At 39.2% G+C, this 12,500-nt stretch overlaps 1 protein-coding gene and 1 long non-coding RNA gene across 2 annotated transcripts in view; one reads left to right on the top strand and one right to left on the bottom strand.

The window, feature by feature from the left end:
* Positions 1-1,839, top strand: part of LOC138027730 (uncharacterized) — a 4,012-nt gene extending 2,173 nt beyond the window's left edge. The window contains exons 3-4 of the long non-coding RNA XR_011127499.1: positions 204-312; positions 803-1,839. This is a non-coding gene — a long non-coding RNA (uncharacterized lncRNA). The remainder of the gene's footprint in view (positions 1-203; positions 313-802) is intronic.
* The window catches only part of LOC138027693 (uncharacterized), a 106,669-nt gene that overhangs the window by 63,114 nt on the left and 31,055 nt on the right, over positions 1-12,500 (bottom strand). The gene's annotated exons all lie outside the window — the stretch shown is intronic.

Consider the following 12,500-nt stretch of genomic DNA (forward strand, 5'->3'; position numbering starts at 1 on the left):
ACTTGGAGATAAGAAATTCCTCTTCTCGTGTTGAAAAATATTTCACTTGTGTTGCTTCACTCACTCGTGAAATATTTTTCAACACTCAATGAGAAATTTCTTATCTCTGCGCGGCCATTTACGTTGTAATATCCTCCTATATATTATGTAGTAATATTTGTAGCCACAATGTTTAAACTGTGATTAAACTTTTGATTTTTTAGATGCCATCTCTCAAACTTTGCCTCCAACAAAAAGAAGAGGAAACAGATGGACAATGATACATATGAGCAGTACAAGCAGGAGCAGAAAAGAAGGCAAAGAACCAAAAGGGTGAGATTTCACTTGCCTACTGTTTCAAAAATTTAAAGTAGACAGAGTAAAATAATGGTTAATGATAACCATTTCGTATCATGTCTTCATCCTTTTTGGAGGGCAAGAGGTCAATTCATAATCACTGTTGATTTTTCTAAAATACCAGTAATGATTTGGTGCATACACAATGTAGTAAAAGTAGTTTTATGTACACCAGCAGCTTGCTTGAGAAGTATTTTACGTTACATTCGGATTCCTTAGAATCAGAAAAGTATGGCCAGAAAAAAAATCGGTTTCAATGCACAGTATGATCCTTCAGTTTTTCAGTTTTGAGAATGCTTGTTGTACCCCAGTATGTTACTAACCCTAACCCTAACCCTAAACAACACATGTAGTCATGATGGCTTTCACCACTAAGAACAATTCTCTCATACATTTCGTGTGGCTTTGTATTACCTCAGTCTTTATACAGACCAAAGTTTATTGACAAAATTTCTTTGTTCCACAGTAACTGGAGACGTTTGAAGCTCTGCATTCCTACCTGATTTCATCCAATGAATCAGATGAAGAGCAAGACACACTGGTTACAAGGCCTCTTGTCTGGAGAGCAGAGGAGGTATCCACTTTCCTTCATGGTTTGGACTTGTGCCGCAAAGAAAGACTGTCAAACCAGCAGAGGAGGCAGTGTGTAAACAGGAGGGTTGGCCCTCCCAGCAACAGAAGACATAATGAAGTCCCAGAGAAACTTTTCTGGGCCATTAAGTTGTAAATATTTTTTCTTAAGTCTGTATTTTTATCAAGGATGATATTAGGTTGCTTTCAATTGGGAAATCCAGATTTAGATCTTAAAATCTGGATCTTTCGGATTTCCAATCCAACACAAAATAAAACAGATTTTGTCACGGATTTCAATTGTGGGAAATCATTGTCGGGATCAGTTAGTGGGATCTGTGACAAAATCTTTTTCAAATTTTGTGTTCGATTGGAAATCCGAATATCCAGATTTTAAGATCAAAATCCGGATTTTGCAATCGAACTCACCCTCAGTCATCACTGTGACACTAATCAAACTAGGCTGCACCTATGAGTCCACAGCAAATTGAATTAATGGCGTTGTGTTGTGTTTACTACCTGGGACTGTGTAATAATTATACAATCCCACATAGAGACTAATATGTTTAGGCATTTTGGTACAGTACAATTATATTGAGGTTACACTGTTCTGTGCCTTTTTGTTCTTTTGTCGTGCAGTTCACACATTCAAACATTTGGCTGACATCCTTGTTCACTTTTTTTTACTTTCATGATAAAAATGATAAAATGTATATGCAGGGTACAGTATTTGTACCAGTGATATGAAAACATCTCCATATAATTTGTTACTTAATATCTTAAGCTAGCTTGCACCAAGAAAACACTATCATGTGTTAAAAGAGTGTAGCTATCAATTTGTATATAGTATAAATAAATGTTTTGGTATTGTTGTACATAATAGAAATAGGCAAGTGCCTGTTTGAGTCATTGATAATAAAACAGTGTAAGGTATACATGTATCTCATATTTTATTTCTGGGACATAATCAGGGAGGGAGTCAAGTCCTTCTGCCAACAACATTGAATCATTTGAATTTCATTGTGAAAGTAGAGTAACAGCTACGAACTCAGAGTAAATGAAAACGTAAATACAGCCAAATTTGTAAGCTACGCCACCCAACTGATTTTAAAGTGCATGTAAAATATCAGCGAAAAGGAGAAGCCGCAAATGCAGAAAAGGCAGGAAAGTAGGTGCATTTGTGTGACAACACCGCGTTTTCCCTCAAGGCAAACACCTTGGTTTTAAGCATTAACCAACTAGTGAACGCTGAAGAACAAGCCGTTTTTTGGCGTTCTCCGCGCATTCACTGTTCGCCAAAATGCAAAAAAACTCGCTGAAAACTCCACTGAACGCGTTGTTTTGAAACTGGAAAACACCAGTAAACAATGGAAAACAACCTGTTTAGCGTGCGTTAACCGCCCGGTGAACACCAGGACAATGAGAGAAAACTCCGAGTAAACTCCAGTTAACACGCTGTTTTGCGACTGGAAAACGCCGGTAAAACAACTGGAAACAATCTGTTTTCACAACGTTAACCGCGCGGTGAACACCAGGACAATGCGAGAAAACTCCGAGTAAACTCCAGTTAACACGCTGTTTTGCGACTGGAAAACGCCGGTAAAACAACGAAAAACAATCTGTTTTCAAAGCGTTAACCAGGCGGTAAACACCTGGAAAACGGCTTGTTTTCCTGTTGTTCACCCTAATGGAAAACTGTCGGATAATGGAACGAAAACTCGAGTTCACCGGCTGGAAAACAAACAGAAAACCTTGGATTTTACGATCGGAAAACGCAAGCAAATGTTTGAAAAATGCCGCATTTTGCAATATTCACCGATCGTTTTCCTAGCGGGTGAACGCTAGTTTTTTTGCCGTGAAGAAAGAAGTTTTATTGATTCTGCAGAGAGCTTCACAAAGATACAAGCTTGAACTTTTTCGCGTTTACAACTGAGATGCTTTTGACTGAACAAAGAGTCACGCGCGTAAATGTCAATATGTCAGTCAACGGATTGAAAATTATTTTCACCTGGTGTACACAATCAATCTACATCCAAGTGGAATAACAATATTTTTGTGACTAAGAAACTCTAAGAGATAGCCAAGGAAAACAAGCTTTGCCTTTAATGGGACCGCAACCCTGAAATATTCCCCATGAACAGTTGGACTGCTCAGACAGATTTGCATATAAATATTTCTAGGATGATGATAAATGCACGTGGTTTCAAAGTAACTTTGCTCGGTTGGCTTTTCTGAAAGACTAGCAAAAGGTTATGAAATCTAACAGCAGGAAATGACAGTGCTTCATCATTAACTGTTTTCAAACCGTAGTTTTGGAAGCGTGTTTCCATGCCAATTGCCGTTCTCGGCCTGACTACGACGACGTGAACTGAGCAAATTTTAGGTTATGCCGGGAGGTCGCGAGCATCTGACAATAACTTTTCAATTTGTCCATGTAGGGTACTGTAAAAATAACATTCTACATCTGACTTAATTGACGCCGACGGTCTGTGCAACAGAGAGCGCCGATCTTGCGCATACATTGTTGACATATTACAGTTCTTAGAGCAGCGTTCTTACCTATAAGACGACGGATTTAGAACTGTCTGTACCTTTCTCTTGAACCAAAGAATGCAGAAAAGCTAGAGTGACACATTTAATAAGCTTTCGCCGATTTAATGTCTTCGCTCCCCAAGGATCTTTCTGTAAGCCAAGTGAATTCAGTGTTAGAATTAAAATGCTCTGGTTGTTGATAGAAACAATTGGGTCATTTGTTGAAGAACTGGAAAAGTTGACATGCCGAATGAAATTTGGTCTGTACAATGCGATGAAAATCCGTCCTTAACCTTTAGCATGAACGGTTGTCAGTTTGAATAAGATGAAACGTACGCGAACATGTCGTAAATGATGTACTTATGTCTCACTTGTCCATAACAAAGAGTTTTGACAAGGACGAGGATGCAACAGAAACAGCGACTCGTCCTAAACTAGGTTTTAATGCCGCAAAAAGGCGTGCTGCAGTTGGAGCATATATTTCTCAACAGATTTCTTTTCCGTCCTCTGGAAAACAAGAAAGTAAAGCAGAGTTTAAGAAACGACGAAGGCCAGAGTAAAGAGAACGTAACGTATATCATTTGGTTAAAAGAGAAAAAATAAACGTAGTGGGTACTTGTTATCACGTATTTCTGCCAGTACTTTGCGACATAAAATCACCAAATTTGAGCCGGGTTTTGACAATAACGTGAGGAAGCGTTCGTTTTCAATTGAGTTTTAGGATACTTCGCCTCATGACATGAACGAGACAGAATAATCGCGGAACTCTTACGAAAGCGCAAAGTTTATATTTTGAGGTGATGTTTTCAGTTCGTCGCCTTCGTAGATGTTGAAGTCCCTAATAAAGTAAAATAGGAATAAATGTAACTACATTCAATCGATGAAGTTTTGACGACAACGTGAACATACTTCCAAGCAATCCTTCATTCTCCATATTTACTTCAATAACGAATTCTTTCAATACAATACACTTGGAGCATTTTCGCCGATATTGTGATACTCGAACAGTGCGGGATATAGACGGCAAACAGGTCTACGATAGCGTCAGAAAATGTTGATTCATTTTTCAAGCTTTCGTTAGCGTCGCTGTCTTCCTCTCAAAGGTATATTAGCAATACAAAACTTTATTACGTTTTATTTACATTCATTTACAGTATGAAAGCAATAACGGTTATAAACATCAAAACAGATTTTGTGGGGCTCTTTTTATTCCCCTTCCCTTTGTAACAGTTTTGCATGGGAAGGGTGGCCTTTTAGTGTACTCACTAAGTTAGTGGTTCCTCTCGTGCTATGGTGTATGATTTGAGGTTTGGGGATTCCTAAAGCAGCACTGAAACGGGAACAGCAGAGGTAAATTTTGTAACATGAAAGGGCTCTATTGGCATGATTTTAATAACGCAAAAAAACAGCAAAATATGCCAGTTGATGACATAATGGGAATGGATGAATAGAATCACGACGAATAAAGATAGGCTGAGTGGTAAGAGCTGTATTTACAATGAAAATTGACCGTGATAAATTCAAGTCAACACAATATTACCAAGTATACAGCTACCAAATTAACAAATCACTGTTGCATCGGGATTTTATTGGTCGACTTTATGACTGAAATGAACGTAAACGTTTAGAACTGATGGGTCAACTGGCAAGAAAAGTTTCACTGAGTGAACTAAAGCGAAAGAGAACTTGAAGCGGGTGATTTCGAGTAATATAACTTTCTTCGCCGTTGACAAAGTACACAAACGAGGTCAACAGAAGGCAGATCATCACAATTTTGAGGTGCGGTTACACGACAGAGGAAAAATGGCACGGGTCCGATAAAAAGTAGAATGGTTCCATTCAGTTTTGTAAAGAAACAGTGAACTTTTATCCGTTCCGCTACGGGATCATAGGCGCCTATGGTTCCGTAGCGGAAAGGATAAAAGTTCACTGTTTCTTTACAACATGATTGGAACCGTTCCACTTTTTATCGGACCCGTGCCATTTTTGCTCTGTCGTGTAAACGCGCCTTTGCCGTGATATCGTACGATCTTCAAGAGTCCACATTTTTTTTGAGTCAAAACGAGCTATCGCCTTTAACAGCAATTCAGGGAATTAAAATAATTTCTTTGATTGTAATGCGGCACAACAGCGTAAACAGTTGTCTTTAGGCGAAAGCTTTCAACATCGCTCTTCAACAAAATCGAACGGATGTTGAAGAAAATGTTGAAGGACCTTGAAGCCTTTCATTTGCTCGGGGCTTCAGTCTCGAGTATGCATGATGCTCGGTTCTCACTGTAAAAAATTACGAAAGGGTTGAAGGAATATATCGGGGCAGGAAAGAGAGTGATTACATACAAACGCCGTAGGAAGTTCACTAGTTCGTATTGGAATAAAAATTCTACTTGTGTGAACTTTTATTTCAGAAGATGTTATGACCCATCCGCCTCCCGTTACACGATGCTCAGACTGGTCTTATTCCATTACACATTTGATTCCGAACACAAGGATCATATCACGATACAAAGGAGATTTTAAAACTTAATTTTGTTTTTGGCGATCAAGCATGAATGTGTCTCGGGTGCGAAAATTGCCGTTAAAGCCTGCTGAATTTTTCAGGTGTCATGATAAGACAATTGCTAAGTTAAGTGTGCGAGGATAACTTCTCGCAATTTCGTCTCATGATAACCCGCTGCCGGCACGGGAGCCCAACAAAATAGGCCATTTTCGAAATATCAAAATATTCGGGTTGATAGTGAGTCAGTGAGGACAAAACCAAGAGAAACACGTTGGAATGAATGTGAAAAATATTTGCATATCATCCATTTTCCACCGTCTTTGGGCGTGTTTTCACGCCAGCCGATTGTCTCGCTTAACATTTTTGTCCTCTATTAAACCTATCCTTTCTTTTAATATATCGAAAAAGGCCTATTTACTACTTCCAACATGAGCTCTTCTCTAAATTAACGATTACCGTTAATTCGTAATTAGCTTTGAATAGAATTTACTGTCATCGTCAATTTAGGACACTGTGTCCAAGGACTTGTGGTAGCACAGAAAATAAGGAAATTAAAAAATCATATCCGTGAATTAGATTCGAACCCGGAGCTTCTGTTTTATCGGAACCGCTTCTTTCCGCTTCACCACTGAAGATTCTCAAAAAAATTATATTAGCGTGACTTAAGGGGCATTTTGACAAAAAAAAGTTGTTGATTTGGTTTAAATCTCGATATTTGATGGTCTGTTCAATACGTAAAATTTGCGGTAAAACTCCGACATGTTGGCCCATATACTGCTCTGTTGGCCGCACTAGCTACCGAAGCAAGACAGATATGGGCCTAGCTGCTATTGTGACATAAAAGCCAGAGTTTTCTAAACATTTGACTTGTTCAATGTGGATTTTTTGACTGCAGTTTACATGCGTAGCAGCAGAATGCAACAATACCAGAAATTTAAAAGGCGCTATAGGGCTTCATTTCATGATACCGTATTTTGACGACAATCGCCATGAAGCCATGAACGTCGAAGAAGATTGGTTCAGTTTGTCACAGTGCTCGAAACATTTCAAAACAGAGGAATTCACTCGACGTTTAGACCGCTTTTGATCAAACGTGACAACACAAATATGGAAGACGTTTCATTAAACACCTATTTCTAATACGATTCTCCTTGCAGAAAGCTCAAGTTATAAGAGAAACGATCTGTTGTTGAATACGTATAAAATTAACGGAAAAATACTGCCATGTTAGCCGCGCTACCGAGACAAGAGAGGTATGGGTCTAGCTGCAATTAAAAGGTCAAAATTTGACTTCTCTGCGGATTTTTTGAATGCAGCTTACATGCGAAGCAGCAGGATGACACAATACCAGAAGTTTAAAAGGCGGTATAAGGCTTCATTTCCTGATACCGTATTTTGACGGCAATCGCCCGGCCATGAAATTACGAAACGTCGAAGAAGATGGGTTCAGTTTGTGCTTGAAGAATTTCAAAAGAGAGGCCTTTACTCGACGTTTGGACCGCTTTTGATCAAACGTGACAAGACAAATATGAAAGGCGTTTAATTAAACGATTCTCATGGCAGAAGACTCAAGTTATAAGAGAAATGGAAGTGGAAGCAATAAAAAGAAACGAAGCAAAGATAAAATCAGATATTTAATCAAATACACCAGCAGTATAGAACATGTACTCTATTTGTAAACCATATCTTAGCCAAAAAAAAAAAAAAATTCACCGCTCACCTTGCTTCGTCACTTGTTTGTTGATACATTTGCTTTCCTCTTGCTTTGCCTCATTTTCCGGCTGTTAACATAAGACTCCATTTCTGAAGGCAAATGGGTTCAAATCCTGGGATGTTGAATCACACAGGACAATTTAACGCCGTGGCCAACATTTTGAAGGACAAGGTCACTTTCACAAGACTCTAAATAGCCTTCCAACTCCCTGCAGCAATAGTACTCGCTAATGTTTTGAAGAAAATCGACACTGGCAATTTCCACACTTGCACCTACACAATACAGAATTCAACGAATGAATAAAAGGAAACAAATCATGATGAACTGTCGATGCAAGAAGTAACAGCCAAACAAGAAACATACAATCAACGAAAGCAGACTCGGTAGGTGCGCACAGAGATCACCATGCAGAATGTGCAAGTATTCCTACTATATAAGCCACTTCAACGTTTCCCTCAGTTTTACCGGCCTTCAGTTGTCGTTCTAGTGCTTTGTCAGCTTGTTTTTCCTTTTTCGTAATTGGCAGTCCATTCCTTGTCAGCCTTTGGGTCGTCAGCAAAGGTGATGATATCTTCATCGCACGAGGTTATATGATGTCGATGGAGATAAATCATGACCATCGTCTTCCATTTCTATATCGTAATCCATTTTCGAGTCTTCGGAAAAATGACCAGCGACGTCAGAATCTGACGAGGGGCAAGACATTTTTAACGTTACGTTAAAAGAACTTTTTTATCAAGGAGAAAGCAAATAAAGCTTCCACCTCGTTCCTCCCCTGGGAACGAGTTTGGTGAAGCTTGTATCCTGTGGGCTCTCAATCTGACGTCACTTCCATCGCTCTTCCCAGACCTCTTTTGCGCGGTCGTGATTTCTTGAAACGGAAGTTTTAAAGGGGCACAGAAAATCTAGTATTTAGGCAGTCGGAAAAAAATTGGCGTCAGAATGCTCCCAAAAACTACGCTTAATTTTTTAAGAGAAAAATATATTTTTTGGTTTAGGTGGACTTAAAGTGCGAGGATCACTTCTCTCAATTTTAGCTATAACCCGCACTTTAAATATATAGATTTGTTACGGCAGAAAATTCTCTCTTAAGTATTGTCACATGATCTACAAAGAATAAACGAAATGAAGAAGTGAGTAGGATCTATTTTAGCTCCATGCTATCGGAAATTAACTTGCAGTATTCTTTAACAAGTTCGCGCAGGAGCTCATCATGAGCTCCTGGTTCGCGACGACATTTCCCCAAAACACACTAGCGACGGAGCTTAAGATGGCTCAAAACAGTTTCAGTACTTTCAAGAGAATGTACTATTAGAAGAATTGCTTCCACAGCACTGTATCATATAACAGGAATGTCATGATACCATATTAAACGCCCTTGTTGCTTCAGTAACAAGATGCGTTCATTATCATGACGCAATACGTCACCATAGCAACACGACAGTCATCCAAAAACACCCTATATTTCGTTTTTAGTTGCTTGTATCTCTCACCCCATTTTTAATCCCGGTAAAGTGAATGAAGCTGCTAAAAGCAGTTTAAACACTTTCAAGAGATTGTGCTATTAGAAGGATTGCCTCCACAACACTGTATCACATAACAGCAATGTCATGTTACCTCCCTCCCAGCGGCTTATATGACCCTTACGTTTATATCCTTGAAGACGGAAAGGTTTTGATGAAGAAAAGATGCTCTAAAAAGTAGTATGGATCTTAAACAAACATCAAAGATCACATGCCTGAGGTTGTGCATTTTGCATTGGTTTAGCTGGCCGAAACCCGTTTTCACCTGACGATACTCCATGAAATGCAATTACATCACATAGCCTTTAGGTGTGCCGCATTGCTTTATTCGGCACATCCAAGAGTATTTATTCTTGGGCTGCCTTTATGACTAAACAGACCTACAGCATCAGTAATTCGGACTGCATGCAGCCACACTGAGTACAAGAACTATGGCGATAGACAGCCAAAAGGGACCTTCAATTAGCTTGCGAGAATCATAGGAAATCTTGTAAAAAGTTGATTTCGTGTAATTAAACGCCCCTTCTACCATCGGCGGCGATCGTGAGTGTTCGTGAGAGATCGTATTAAAAACGAGTAAACTGGAAAGTACACCCTTACTCTCAAGGGAACTCAGGGGGCTGCAAGCTTCAATGACGCGGATATATGAAAAAAATGCATATTTATAAGAAAAATAGCTCATTAGCTCGCGGTAATCACAATATTCAAAATTTCCAAGCAAATCGCCCTATTCCAAACCATTCTGACTCAGTATTTGCATTTACTAAATTACCAAACATGAGCAAGAAACGAAAATTTATCTATGCGCATACGACAGGTAACCCAGGCTCACTGTAAATATAGAGAACATATGGGGCGAAGTTTAGGTCTAAAAATCTGCTAGAAAATGGAAATAAAAATAAATAAATAAAACTTACCATGTGGTGAGCTGTTGTTGTTTTTAATACGTACACGAAGTTTCGGGAAAAATGGTCCCCGTTCACCTTCCTTCATAGTATAGTGACAAGGTAGGAGACAGAAGCCAACTTAAGGACTCCTATCGATCCAAAACAAGCACGATTTTTTTCGTGAAAATCGAATCCAGTCGCTAAATAAACACGCCAGGTTTGTGGAACAGGAATATCTCTAAACCATGAATCCACTGAAGCATCTCCAAGTAGCAACGCGAAGCCACCAGGCTCCGTAGAACTTGTAAGTTGACCTGCTAAAATGGCGGCCCGAAAGCGTTGTCCTCGCGAAGCTTCCAATTCAAAATGGCACTGAACTCGGGACGCCTGGCGACGAGGGGAATATATGTCCCCCTGGAGGGAGTCCCAGATTGCTCAGTGGGTTTTGTTTTTAGCAATTTGGGACTCCCCTCCCTCCAGAACCTATTATACTCGTCACAAGGCGTTCATCAAATAAAATAATCTTACTATATGTGTTCAGCTGTACTTTATATTTTCAACCGTCTTGGGTAATATAAAAAATATTGAAGGACTGGAAAATACTTGCTGTGGTTCAAATTCTAAAAAATTGACTTTTCAATAGCTAGATTTGTTCAGATTTGGCTGGGTTTTATAAGAAAATCTCTTTCTTTATGGCACAATGCATCCCTTAAAAAATGTTCTGGAAAACAAACGACCAAATCAGACAAAAAAAAGGAGCACTGCTTTAATAACAGCCAAACCAAGGCTACATACCAGAAAAGGAAAAAAGCCTGTCCAATCTGAGAAAAGCTAAAACAAGATTCGACATGAGGAAAATATGTTCTCTGTCCTTCAGTTTTTACAAGAATACATAAATTTTCTCTATTAGAGCACGCAACTGACACATTTTCTCTCTGGGAGAGACAGCAGAAGGGCACAGGCCTTGTAAAGTCCACTGGTGGACAGCCCTCAACCCCTCAGGAATTCATCTTGTCCCACTGTGTATACTTTGTTGTTTGATGTGGCCTTGCAAGGTGGGATTTATAGTTAATGTTGCTTTGTCTATGTCATTACAAGTACCAGTGGACAACGGCTCTTTCAAGAGCCCCCACTCTGCATTGCACACCGCAGGAAAAATACTGTAGGTCAAGCATTCAACATTGCACTCTACAGGTAAACCATCAAACAGCTCTTGTAGGGCCCCCAACCTGCATTCCAAGACCAACACAACCTGTGCTTTTTGGAAGTAAATCAGGCAGTGAACTCTTTGAAGCATGATCCATTTGTCGATTGGACAGGACGTTTTAATCTTCAACCGAGAAAACACCACTGAACATACGTACTACATTGCCTTCGAACTTCTCTTGCTTTTAGCCTTTGCGTTCAACTGTAAAGAATAGTATCGACCAACACGACGAAGCTGAGTTTCCTTGACAAGTGAAAAACATCCCTCAAGGCATCAGGTGCGATACCTTTTATAATTGCTCATTTCTTTCTCGATAATCACGATACTCGAATTTCACAAAAATCAAGACTCCAAAGAGACTGTCACCTTGAGCAGTACTGTAATTAAACTGTGCGAAGCTTTGCATTTCTTTAACATTAAAAGAAGTGCTGTCGGAAAAAAAATCGTGCAGAGCTTTCAAAAAAAAAAAATTCATGCACAACGCCATACATTGCTTTGACAGTATTTTAGAGCTTTTTACAAATATTATTAATGAATTATCTTTGAAAAATGTGTGGTTACCCCCAAATTTTCTTTTTGGATTTCAGTAGCACTTGTTAAGATCTAAATTTCTTGCATAATCACCCTCCGGGGCAAAATCTCTTTAATTAGTAGGCACAGTCCTTAAACAAGATATTGGAGCCCAAAGTAGTTGTAAATGTTTTTCGCGCAAGCCGGTCTAATGGAAGACTGAACTCACAAAGAACGTACGTGGCTACAATTTCAGTTTCTCCAGTGGATTTTCAACAAAACAATCGTACTTTCGGAAGAAGTACTTCTAGGCATGTTCATGAGTGCCATCAACAGTTTCTTAGAAAGTACAGTTATCGTTTGATTGCATTCAAAATTAACGCACTTCGCAGTTTTGTTTCTTCTTTGAAGGAAAGAAATCGATCAAAAAGGGAGAAAACCAATTTAAGTCAGGTCACATTGAAGTATTTACTTATTAATCTTCCGTCTGACTGAACAAATTAGCTCAGGTGCACTGCTTGGAAGTGCTCGCGCATGTTGCCATTGCAATTTCATCGGAGTAATTGTAGTAGCGGAAGATCGTGCGATGACAAAGTTATCGAGAATTAATATTAGGTAAACATAATTGTGTGGCAATGAAAACGCACAAAAAGACTTCAGTCTTTCCGATCACTATTTAGCTGCCCAGGCTAGTCACTAATTCTGTGGGTCAACTGAGATGTAC

This window comes from Montipora capricornis, chromosome 12 (assembly GCF_036669925.1).
Source record: "Montipora capricornis isolate CH-2021 chromosome 12, ASM3666992v2, whole genome shotgun sequence".
Classification (NCBI taxonomy): Eukaryota; Metazoa; Cnidaria; class Anthozoa; order Scleractinia; family Acroporidae; genus Montipora; species Montipora capricornis.